The sequence below is a fragment of the Cygnus olor genome, chromosome 1 (assembly GCF_009769625.2).
Source record: "Cygnus olor isolate bCygOlo1 chromosome 1, bCygOlo1.pri.v2, whole genome shotgun sequence".
Lineage (NCBI taxonomy): Eukaryota > Metazoa > Chordata > Aves > Anseriformes > Anatidae > Cygnus > Cygnus olor.
In genome coordinates this window covers 116,691,595-116,704,109 of record NC_049169.1, presented here as the reverse complement: position 1 = coordinate 116,704,109, position 12,515 = coordinate 116,691,595, and positions in this window count along the sequence as shown.

Genomic DNA, 12,515 nt, shown 5'->3' with positions numbered 1-12,515 from the left:
AAAACACTCCATACATGTGTAAAGCTAAATGCAATCTAAGGTAGTGCTATAAATACCAGTGTATTACTCATAAGTGTTTACTGCACAGTGACATTGTGCTAAGGTGCTTTGAGTATGTACAGAAGACACATTGTTTAGGTTTTTCGTTCAGCACAACCTTAACTGTATGCGCTTGGCCAGTAATGTCCTTTAAAAATAATTACAGCATCCATGTAACAGGTCTTGTCCCATACAGCAGGTGAATACTTTCAGTTTTATCTCTAGTACACTGGCTTGTTAATGATCATTTCCAATTCTTTGAACATTTTTATTGGCATTTACCCAGAACTTCTGTTTCACTTTAGTTATAACAAGACTTGTTTCATTGGCACAGTCAAATACAAAATTATTTACAAGTCCAAAACTTTAAAAATCATATACAGCACAATAAAATATTATATCCAATCTTCATGTTTAAGTGAGCAGCTGGACATAAATATTTTTAAATTGTTTTGTGTGTGTGTGTGTGTGTGTGTGCTGAGAATCAAGCTGTATCACAGCTCTATAACCCAACAATTTTCTTTAAAAAATGAAAGCACTTATGTATCAGTTTACAGTATCACTAATAAATATGTGGCAAATATGTGATTTGCTGAAACAGAAAACAGTTATATGCATGTGCAGAAAATGATGAATTCCTTCCAGACAACTCTAAAGTAACTCACTTCATTCATCTGTCAAATTGGCCATCTGCACAGACGTAAACAACGCAGGTATGAAAACAGGCAAACTTAGGTTAAATAAGTAGGAATCGCTTCCAACAATCTCCCATCAGTGTAGAGTGCTCGTCCCCTTTCTCAGAGATTAGAGCTAAGGTCAGTCGTTCAGTGGGATTAAGGGTTTAATCACCACAGAATTTCATAGATATTCAATCTCCTCATTAGTTTTTGTAGTTGCAATATAGATGCTTCCATTGAACCAAAATACGTCCTAGCCTTGCTAGCTGGTTTTGATAAGTGAAGCAAAATACAGCTGCGCTTGTGGTTTATTCCCACATCTTCATCTCTTCCCTTCCCCTGCCCCCATTAAAAAAAAAAAAAAAAAAAAAAAAGAGACAGAGGCACTAGTATAGAAAAGATCTAGAAGACTACAGAAAAAAACTGTTGACTCTGATCTCAAATGTTTAATCACCAAAAAAATTTGAAAAGTGAATTTGACTGATCTCTGATGGAAAAAAAATATATCTTTTACAGCAAAGTGTACAGAGAAAAAGCATTTGGTAATTGGGAATTCAACAACATTTTGCTTTTACCTTGCATTTTGAAATGAATGGATGGGATTTTGCTTTTCAGAAAGGGAAGGAGAGGTCACTTGAATTGCATTTTTTTTTTTCCTTTTCCACAGTGTCCAAAATGCTGTCTCTACTGGTAATCATGTATGTTTCAAGTCAAGATTGGTTAACTCCCAAGAAATCATTTGCACCAGGCCATCATGATGCTACAGTCCTCTCCAATTTCTCAACCTTGCTTGGCAAGAAAGAATTATATTCACATACAAAAATGTTCTTTGGTGTGGTCTTCAGCAAAGCAGTCAGCAAATTCTCTTCATCGTCTCAGTTTGTTGGGCGTCAGGTGCCTGAAACTTTCCCTAATCACATTAGTGGAGCTGAATTATATCAGCCCTTTAAATGATGATTCTGTGAGAGAGGAGAAGCCGAACTTGGGGAAGTTTGTAGCCAGCCAGAGCTTGTGTGAATGCTTCTCCTGAGTATTATCATATCTTTTATAGCAATAGGCTCAGTGACCAAGGAGGTCACCACTGTGAAGGATCTTGACTTTGAGGTGCATTGTAATGGAATAGATTAATCTAGGAGACATCTGTCTGAATGAACAGGCTCCACGCACATTTCCAGACCAAGAAGAGACTTCTGTTTTCCAAACCTGTGTGCATCTCAGCTTTGTCTGTATTTTAGGTTGGTGCAAACAGCAATGTGCACCATCTCTTCCTTCCCTCCTTACTCAACAGCCTGGTTTCTAGACAAGGGCACCTGCAGTGTGCTGTCTGAATGGGGGCCGTGACTCCCTTAGATGGATGCTTACAGGACCAGGGTTCAGGGTGCCTGAGATAAAGCAAACTTGGAAAAATGAGCTCCCTCTCTCTCCCAAAACAAGGGACACAAACTCACTTGTCACTTTTGAAAATGCAGACTGTGCTTGCTCTTCGTGATAACTTTCTTTTACTGCAGTTTGAGTATTAACTGTTTCAAAAGCAATAGCTGACATTTATTTCTCCTACTTTTACTTTGTATATCCACGCTGATCTTGTAGCCTGGTCACTTTCCCCCAGTTTCTCTTCTCTCTGAGTGGGATTTGTAGGGCGCCATACAGAATTTAAAATTATCTTCATCAAAAGTTTTCATGGCTGCAACTGTTAGTGTTCCACTATAATATTTGCTCTTACTGATGAGTAAAAGATTTATATAGCCGATAGTCACTGCCATCAGGCAGTCCCATCAGTATAACATGACTCATGCTATACGGCTTGTGTCAGGCTAGATGTTTCATGGGCAGTTTCTGTGACTTTTGGGACCTCTGCCTCCTGGAGGAGGGATAAAGTCTGACTTGAAAGATGGGGTTGTGTCAGAGCAAGGAGCTGGTTTGAGATGTGCTATATATATATCATATGGTGGTTAATGTAAATAATTAAAGGGTTAAATTTCTCTTTGTTCCCTTCTGTCCTGTTCTGTATGTTTTGAAATGCAAACCCACATGTCACAGGTGACAAATAAATGCAGGAAGCCAACATATTTGACCCCTCTTTCTGTCCCTGAATTTCGATTTCCTCGTTTTCCTTTCAGCTCTTTTTCTCTTACTGGTTTGTTTAAATGATGGTTTCTGCAAGGCAGGACAAGGAATTTCATTATCTCTCTAAAATATTTAGCACTTTAAGTTGACCAAAATAAAATATAGCTGTAGGCGTAAGTACAGTATCAGAGAGATTAATGAGCTCAGTAACTGCAAGACAAGCAGCAGTGGTTTTGTGAGGAACTGGATCCTCTGTCTCAGGTCTCCCAAAGGGCTAGGAGGTTAATTAAACCCTGGCCCATTGTTAAAACACTAAATGCTAACATATGATGTCAGTCTTCGGGGCCCTACTGGGACAATTCTTGTTGAAAGTCTTTCAAATATGCAGGAAAAAAAGGAAGGAAAGCAGTTAAATTATATCCCTAATTCCCTTATGTTTTGATGGAAAGTCCATTATAGGGGGGAACCCATGTTTTATAATCTTCCTGCTGCATTTGAAGATTATATCAACTGTCCTATTTTGGGCAGGGGCAGAGAGAGAAGACAGACAGAGAATGATGTTGAGGAAGGAAAATGATCCACAGCAGGCAAGGGTGTGAGAGGAGGAAAATAAAATTCTCGTGCCAGGTTTTGGTCAGGATGGAGACAAAACAGCGGTGTAATTGGACTCCGTTTCTCCAGTTTTTGACTGATTGCCTGACAGCCTTTAAGATAACGAAGGCCTCGGAGTATCATGGTAGATCCTAGGATCCCAGGATTTGATAGCAGTGACAGGAAAGCACGAGCATAAAATCTCTTGTTCCCTCTAATCCACATATCCTGCTGCTCCTATTTGGTGACCTCCAAATAATGATATTTCAAGAAAAAGCACATCTTTATTCTCTATGTCTAGCCCTGCTGTAACATTTCTTTCCATTTCATGCGGTGGGTTGACCCTGGCCAGCAGCAGAGCAGCCATTCAGCGGCTCACTCACCACCCCAACCACAGCAGAATGGGGTGAGAAAATAAGAAGAATAAACCTGAAAATAATCACGGGTCAAAATAAAGACAGCTTAATAGGTGAAGGAAAAAGACAAAAAACAAAGGAAGAAAATCACTCACCACCTCCTACAGGCAGACTGATGCTGAGCCAGTCTCAGAACAGCAGCCACCCTGGAAGCTGAAAGCACTTTTTCTTCCTCTACCTGGGCTTTGCCTGCTGACCGTGCCATTATATGGTATGGAATGGCCCTTTGGTCAGCTGTGTCCCCTCCCAATCTCCTTCTCCAACCTCCTCACTGCAGGAGAAGAGTGAGAAAAAGAGAAGGCCTTGATGCAGTGCAAGCACTGTTCAGCAGTAGCCAAAGCATTAGTGTGTTATCAACACCATTTTCATCACAAATTCAAAATACAGTGCTATACGGCTGCTATGAAGAAAGTCAGCTCCATCCATCCCAGCCAGACCCAGGACAGTATCTAAATGGTTTAGATCATCATTATGAAAACTTTTTGATTTAATTTTAATTTAATTGTGTGGATGGTCTTGAAGATGTCTTCCCAGAACTCTTCAATGTAGGCACAAAAATTAGTACCAGTTAAACTGTGCCCAGCTTCTGTTTGTTTTTACAACATCCAGTCATTTAACAGGTTGGGCTGGTTTTCCTGAGACTGCTTAGTGTAGGATTATGCCAGGGATATCCATACAACAATACCTTGGCTTTGACTTGTTATCACCACCATTGAAAACAGAAGCTTGTAGGCGGATGAACAGTTCTGGGATTTCCATGAAATGTTAGGAGACAGCTTACACATTTGGTATGTTGCCAAAAATTCAAAAACCTGTCTGACTCAGAAGAGATGCTTCACAGGCAGAATGAATGTTACAATGTCTAAGTTTATCATTATCTGGACAATAGTAAGGTCTGGCAACAAAAATCAAAGGGAATTTTTGTAGAAAGCCTCCTTCTTCAAGATAGTGTCAACTTCTACCTATGGGAAAAGTTTAAGGGATTTTTTCAAATGATTGGGTTAGAACAGAAATACTTGTTTGTAGCGATTTCTCACATTTTTCTCTGACAGCTTTGATAATGAATTTTTTGGGAAAAATGAATAGTGAAGTTTGTGGCCTTCCAGTGAGATGGACTGCAGTTGCTCTTCTAATTCATTCTGTACAGCATTTGGGATTAAAAGGTTTACTTATTAACTGTAACTAAGGTTTACACAAGTGCTAAAGGAAGCCCTACCCCAAAGTAAAGTAAGAGCTACACAAAGAGTCAGACATAGAAGCAAATATCTACCTTTATGCTTTCATGTCAGCTTTGTCAAAGCAGTGACACCAGAACACGTAGTCTGGTGCCGCCAGCTTGTGGCCCACCCATGAACCACACTTGCAAACACACAAACCCTGTCAACAGACGTCATCATCTTTAGAGGCATTTTCAGACCATTCCCATTAATCAAACGACTGTAAAAATGAGACGCAATATGTCTGCCCCATTAAATAACTAACTGAAGTCATTCTTCTGCACTTAAAGTACTTGTATTTCTTTGCCTAGACTTTGAGGTTTTAAGGTTAAGATATCATTGAAACCAGAAGCCACTGATAGGCCCATTTGATATCAGCTTAGCAATGGCTTTTTGCACTATTGTACTACAAGAGAAAAAACACGGTGGATTCACTCTATGATTAATGGATTTTTATATAAAAGCAATTAAAAATTAATGCTGGAGTCATTCTTAACTTTTTGTCATCTCTGGGTCATGGCCACTAAAACACTTCTGCATACAGTCAGTAGGTTATTTTTAACTGAGTGAGTTTTCAGTAGGTAAGCCTGTTTTCATTTAACTGATTTTACAAATTCACAGCCACGTGCAAAAGCATAGAAGAAAATGTTAGGTTTTTGACACTTGGGAAAATTCTTTTATAACAGGGCAAAGTGAATTTTTTTTCAAAATTAACACTTTAAAAAGCATCTTGTCTTTTTAAATTAGTGTCAGCCACAAGTCTTTAGCTATACATACCAAACATAACTTTGACTTTTTATTTCGCATTGTTGAGAAAGAGTAGTTGACTGAAATTTAATAGCAACAAAGTAGTATGGGGAATCCGTTTCCGTACCAGTTCTATTCATGAGTATTCTTATTCCCTCCTCAGATGTCTGTCTGAGTTTCAGCAGCAGAAAATAATGTGTTGTGTGAACTACCTAGACGTCACCAGACAGTTATGAAGGTATGGGGAAGTGATAGTAATTGGTGAAGGGCTGCAGGTGGGGAACCCCTAAGTGACCTCCAAGACAAACCAGAGGGACAAGGTGGAAGTGGTGTGTGACATGACAAACCTCCGAGGCAATGTGGGAAAAGTTACAGCCTGAATAAGTGAAGAGAAAAGGAAAGAGAAATAATTTAAGAAAGGAGCTCTACAGAAAAATTGGCCAGCGAGCCAGGGCAGAGCAGCTGGAGCAAGGAGAGGGAGATGCTGCCTAGCCTGGAAGGGAGGATAAGTAGAATGCTATTTCTCTGCCATAATCATTATAATCTTTTCAATATCAGTCTTCATTTTGAGGGACTCAAAGAAACCTGGATTTCCTTTCCTGGCAAAGTTTCTCTTTCTAGCACTCCTTACGACAAGCCTTCCTCTTCTCCCAAGTAGCTTGCTTTGAATAGCTCTCAAAAATCCTGCTCATCAGGGGAAGATGCTACAAAAAGGCAGCAAGTTTGAGTTATCAGAGGCAGCTTTACCTTGCAAGCATGAGGAGAACAGCATTTGAATTCACAGATCAAATGCTGAGGATGTTACAAGTACACTTGTCCACCTTGGTAAAGAAGAAGTTGTTCAAATTATGTTCAGGAGGACAATGATAGGTGTCCAGTGGTGCAAACAAATGCACTTCTCCCTCTATACCACATGAATGAAGTGAAAGAAGAGGAAAGAGCAGACAGGCCGTCTTTTACTCCAAGTTAATTCTGAAGATCAGAGGAATTCGACCCAGTCATGTTTGCAGTTGAGCCATCCTTATACTTGCCTTCTGTTCCTCACCCCAGCACATCATGTGTATGTTTCCTGAGTCGCTCACACTTATTTAGAAACTAACTAGCAATACTGCAATGATCTTACAGCCTTTTACAGCTCTGCTGAAATCCAAACAACTTTTCAGCCAGCATGCCTCCTCCCCAGGCAGAAACAAAGCCAGCTGGCAGCACAAAGAGAAGGTCTTCAAACCCCACCAGTTTCTCAGAACGTCAGTCTTGGGCCCAAGCTGCAAAACAGAAGCACTTCAGCTGCCACCAGGGAGGCCCCAGGGCTACTTAGCTGGTCTTGAACTTCAAGATCCAAAGCAATAGCACCTGACACTCTCCCCAGCATTTTGTGGATGCCACTTGTCTGCATTACCTGCCTCTGAACCCGCTCCCTCAGCAGCCCCCTTTTTCATGCTATCCAGCCCTGCTGAGTGTGCAGTCATAGCACCTAATGCAGATCAGCCAGATATTGCTACCTGAAAATGGAAAGCAATTATCCTAGCGCACGAGAGAAGAGGCTCGTATGAGGAATTTCCTTCTCATTTATGCCAAGAGTGGGAGAGAGTCCAAGGCAGAGTCCCAGGGCAGTCACACCCCAAAGTAGTTTTTGGACTTTGGTAGGAAAGTTTAACTACCCTGAGAGGAGTTAGAAGCTGAGAAAGGTAAAAATTTGAACACTGGCTGTACTTTGGAAAAAGGAAAGACACCATCAGGGGATGTTCCCACGTACAACTGGAGTACAGGGGCTTTGCTATCATCGTGCGCGAGATGACTGCATTGTCAGACACAAGCAACCTGTCGTGACCTGCAGTGGAGGCTTAAAGAGACCGTGATTTATCCAACCTGTGCCACAGCCAAAGAACTCCCATTTTGCAACTCTGGAGGTAATCCACTGCTGCTGACGTTGTGTTAACAGCTGTACACTGTGGTCCATGCTCTCGTACTCCTTCAGCTGGCTACTGTACAGACAGGATGGCAGACAATTATCCAGTGTATATTCACAGATATGCCTAACAAACACCTATTTTCACCTAACAAACTGTTAGGGAAGTAGGTGTGTGGTCATATCTAGAAGTCACTTTAGAAAACATACTGAAGCATTCATAAAACAAGTGTTTACCAACTAATTACATCTTTGCACAAACATATCCTAACAGAGTAATTGTGGGTTGTTACTCCTCCTCTTCATTTATCCTCCTGCTTAGGATGAGCTTCTAAAGAGGACAGGTGAAGTTGTTACGAGCTAGACTGTAAAATTTCTAATTTGATTTTTCAGGCGATAAATACTTCTGTTTGTCCATCACACCAGCCTGGGGAAGAGCTCACAGGTCCAAGGTATAATTAAAACTTGATGAGAAAAGGGAAGGAAGGACTCTTAAATTGAGTTACACCATTATTTAAATACTCTTCTCTAAATTCATCAAGGGAAAGCTCGTTTCAAAATTAGCATGTCAAAAGCTATTAGTTATTAAATTAAAATGCAATATTAATTAGAAATCAGATTCCCTTGCAAGCTTACCTTAGGCAGGTCCTCCCTGGGTGGCAAAATGGAAGTATTACCACAGTAATGAAGTCTGAAGAAGAGGCCCAGAGAGCCATCAGGATAAGCCTAGAAGTGAATTTTGAGGCAGGAGCCCTCCACTTCAGAGTCCTAATTTTTTTCCTGCTCTGCACAAGTAGCACCGTGTTCTGCAGTGACATGAGAGAGAACCAAACACAGCATCCTTGGGTGAAGTTGGGGCAGAGGGAGAGGGCTTGTGTGTGTGCACAGGAATCTGATTTTGAAGATGCCAGATGTGCTCATTTTGGGGAGCGGGTGCAAAGTAAAATATGGCCCCAGAGCAGTAAAAAACAGAAACTGAGCACAGAGAGACAGTCACATTCTTGGATTTACTTTGTGAAAATAGTTCAAATGAGACCATTGTTCTGATTTCATGACTACAAGTGCTCTTGCCTTTTCATTTTTAAATCCTGTGATTTCAAACGTGTACCCCCCGACTCCATATATCCCTCAGCTTGTAGAGAACTGCAGCACCCTGAAAACAGGCACAAGACAGCCATGTTTTAGCTACATTATGCAGAATTCTGTGCCAGTCTCATACCTTTCCCCTGTACCGAGAGAGCTGTGTAGGAACAGCCGTGCTTTGCTCCTTTCTCTCCTGGAGGTGGCAATGCCACTCAGGCCTGTGCTTCTGCCTTGACCCCTGTCGATGGGGTAGTAACTTCCCGAAGGAGAGAGGACATGAACACTGGCTCGTTCTCTGTCCCCAAAAAGTGATGTTTGGTTTAACCTCTAGCTGGATAGGAAGAATGAAATGAAGTTAGTTTTGCAGTACAGCCCAGAGGCTACATGGGTTTTTGGCATTTGAAGCACTCTCAGGAGCCAGTCCCATCAGAAGGAGAGTTTTTCCTTACAACACCATCAAATGGCAATTTGCTCTGTTATCACTAACCTTCCCTTTTGAAGACAAGGCCTGATGCCTTAAATGCCATGATAGCAGCACCCCTCAGAGGGTTAAACTGAGAGTTGCCACAGTTGTGTGATTGTGCAGAGAAGGTGGACCAAGCAGCCAAGCACACAACAGTACCATAATGTTTAAGATCACAGCTACATACAGGCAACACAGGCTTTTTCTGCCACAAGCTTCTGTTTCAGGATCTGATACTGTTAATCGTTGATGCTCTCAGTAATAAAGCTACTAAGACAGCTGTAAAACAAAGGATAACATCGACGTGTGAGAAACGACAACGAGGTCTGTCACTGCTTCTTGCTTTGAACTCCACAGCCCCTCAGTAATAAGGCTGTAAATATTTCCAAAGTCTGATGCTGCTTACATGCAGAGTCCTCTAGCAGCACTGCAAAGCGTCCACTATTTTTACCATCCTGTGCTGCAGAGTATTTGTCAGCTGTGCTGAACAACATATTTCAGATGGAAAGGCACCGTGAGCCTTGCCCCAGAGAGGCAAATTTGGGTCTACAGCCATGTGGGTGCCGCTTCCGAATCTGAGCTGAAATCTCAAAGAAGCCCAAGGGAACTAAACACTTGACTCCCATCAGAATGAAGAGGAAGTCATGTGCCTAATCCTATTAGTGCCCGTGAAATTCCCAGACCTAATATTAGCTCCAGGGGTTGCTTCGCTGAGAGATCCCTCAGAGATCCCTCAGAGACTGAGGAAAAAAAAAAGAAAAAAGAAATATTGCTTGAGTGCAATTTGTTCTCCCTAACCATGTTATCGCACTGAAGTTAACAGGAATAATTTATGTTCCATTATGTGCCGTGCTTAATTTAGATAGGCCAACTGCCTTCTTGTACGGCTGCCAGGAGGAGAGTGCGTGGCCTCAGGAAACAACGAACAACGAGCCTGCAGGTCTCGCGTCTTGCTGCAGTCCTGGGCTGGGGGTGGTTTTGTTGTCCCAGTCTGACAGGGGCCTGCCCTGGTCTGAGCATGTTTCTCTCATCAAAATCACAGGGTTACACTTGTCAGTGCATAAACGCTGTCCTGTCCACACCCCACAGCTTCAGGATATTCAAAAGCCCTTTCATGTAAGCACCTCTTAGCGATCTGAGAAAGTCTTTCCTGTCCTTTAGTGAGCCACTAAATTCATCTGATAACAGATATGGGGTTTGCCAGGAAAACTCGTTTGTTGTGGCCAGGCGGTGAGTCTTGCTCAAAACTTCCCTGCTGGCAGAGACGGCAAGCAATGATTCCTCATCCTTCTGTACGGCATAATAAACAGATTATGCCATTATGGCCCCAATAAAAGTACTGGAAACCTTCAGTGTCTTTAAAAAGAGAAAGAGGGAAGGAAGGGAGGAATTATATACACCTTTACAATACTGGACATTTTGAATAAATCTTTGTAAATAATGGGAGTCACATGATTAGATGCTGGGTATAGCATGAAAAGAGCGAAGCAGAATAATAGGGAAAAGGATCTAACAAAGAGAAAGAGCTCAGCCCACCCGTTCAGCATCGATTGCATTTTCTTCATGTCTCATTTTTGTGCAGTTGCTGGAAGTAACGCCTCGCAGCCTTACCCACCTGTGCGTAAAATGACTTTGTGTTCCTTGCTCCAACATTACAAGTTGCAGATGATGTGCGAAGAAATCCTTCCGCAATGGGAAGGATTTTCCCCTGGGAAGCTCCTGGAGGGCTGCCTTGGCTCTGCAGCCCACAGGGCCCAGTGGACTCCACTTCTGCAGCCTGGGTGGTCTGCAGTCCTCAATCCGTGGCCCTCTCTTACCTATGAAGAGAGGTAACTGCGGCCCTGTCAGCAGTGTGGGGCTGCTAATCCTTAAGGGACGATTACACACACCCCAGTCACCACAATGCTCTGTCTGAGCAGGATTTAGCTCAAATAAATTCGTCGTCTCAAATGCCACCATGTAAATGAAAATGCTTGCGTGGATGAAGGAAACACAAATGCCAGCGAAGAGCCTGAACCAGCATCACAAGAACTTTTTTTGCCTGGACTGGCAGAAGCAGCCTGCAACAGCTCACTTACGAGTATCTACCTGGTAGAGTCTACAACTAAATAAGGCAGCTCCCAGCCCTAATGTTGGCTGTGTAACTTCACTACAGCTCAATTAAAAGACTGGAAAAAAAAGCAAAGTGTAGTGCTTTCCTGCCTTTGACAAGGAGCTTTGAACTGATGGGAAGCACACAAGAAACAACATTTTCCTTAAAATATTTGTAGAGTTTGTACTTTATCGCAGCCAATATTGAGGGGGAGATTTATACACATTCTTAAATCCTGCTTAGTTTCTCTCTCCTACTGCCTTTCCTTATAAACGGAGCAGCCACTAACACATAGCTGCTTGTAACTCCATTGGACAAGTAAATAAGAGAGATATCACAAGACAACAAGGCCACCACCAAATTCAGCTTTTGCAAATGTTGCCCTCCATCAGCAAGAGGAAAACCAAAGGCAGTTCACATCACAAGCCATAGTGAGGAAAAGCAAAGCAACCTGTCTTCAGAATGAACCGTGCTCTACTGCTTGCTTTATCTTCAGTCCCCTGGAAGCCTGCTCATTATCCATTATGGGCCTGTGTCTGTGTGGAGGCATTTTACGCAGATGGAGAGGATCAAAAGCAGAGGTGTGCTTTTGATGGTCTGCTTTCTAGCAAATGTCTTGGGAAAACACGTGCTTTGCCTTTCCAGCACTGAGCAGGAGTGCCTGAAGCCCCAGCAGCCTCGCCACCTCACGCTCAGACACGGGGCTGTCTGTGTATAAAAGGCGAGCAAGGGCAAACATTACTCAGACTAGATCCAATGCAGGATACTGGAAGAAAGTGGCAATGGTCCAAAATTTTGTCTCCTTTGTGGCCATTTGATCTGTCTTTCAAGGTGCCAGTCGGACAGCCCAGGTTGTAAGACCATTCTCCACGCAAGCACTCAGCAAGATGGGCCCTGTTACTTCCCAGAAGGGTTAATATGGCTTAGCTGGTTTCTAGGGGAGGCCAAGGTGGAGATGCTTCTCACAGATTTACTCATGCTGGGCTGCTTCTTCTGGGATTACAAAACAATAAGCCCTCTGGCCAGCTTACATTTCATCCTCCATGCCAGCTCCTGCATGCCTGACCCTCCTGTAGCAGCCATTTAGGTTATTTGGGGTGGAGGAGGAGACGTGGGAGACACTTGTGGATACTCAGGCACCGGGAACCAGAGCTATGTGTGCTGGTACGTGCAACGTGCATGGACCATCATCGTTCTCCGCCTGTGAATTGCTT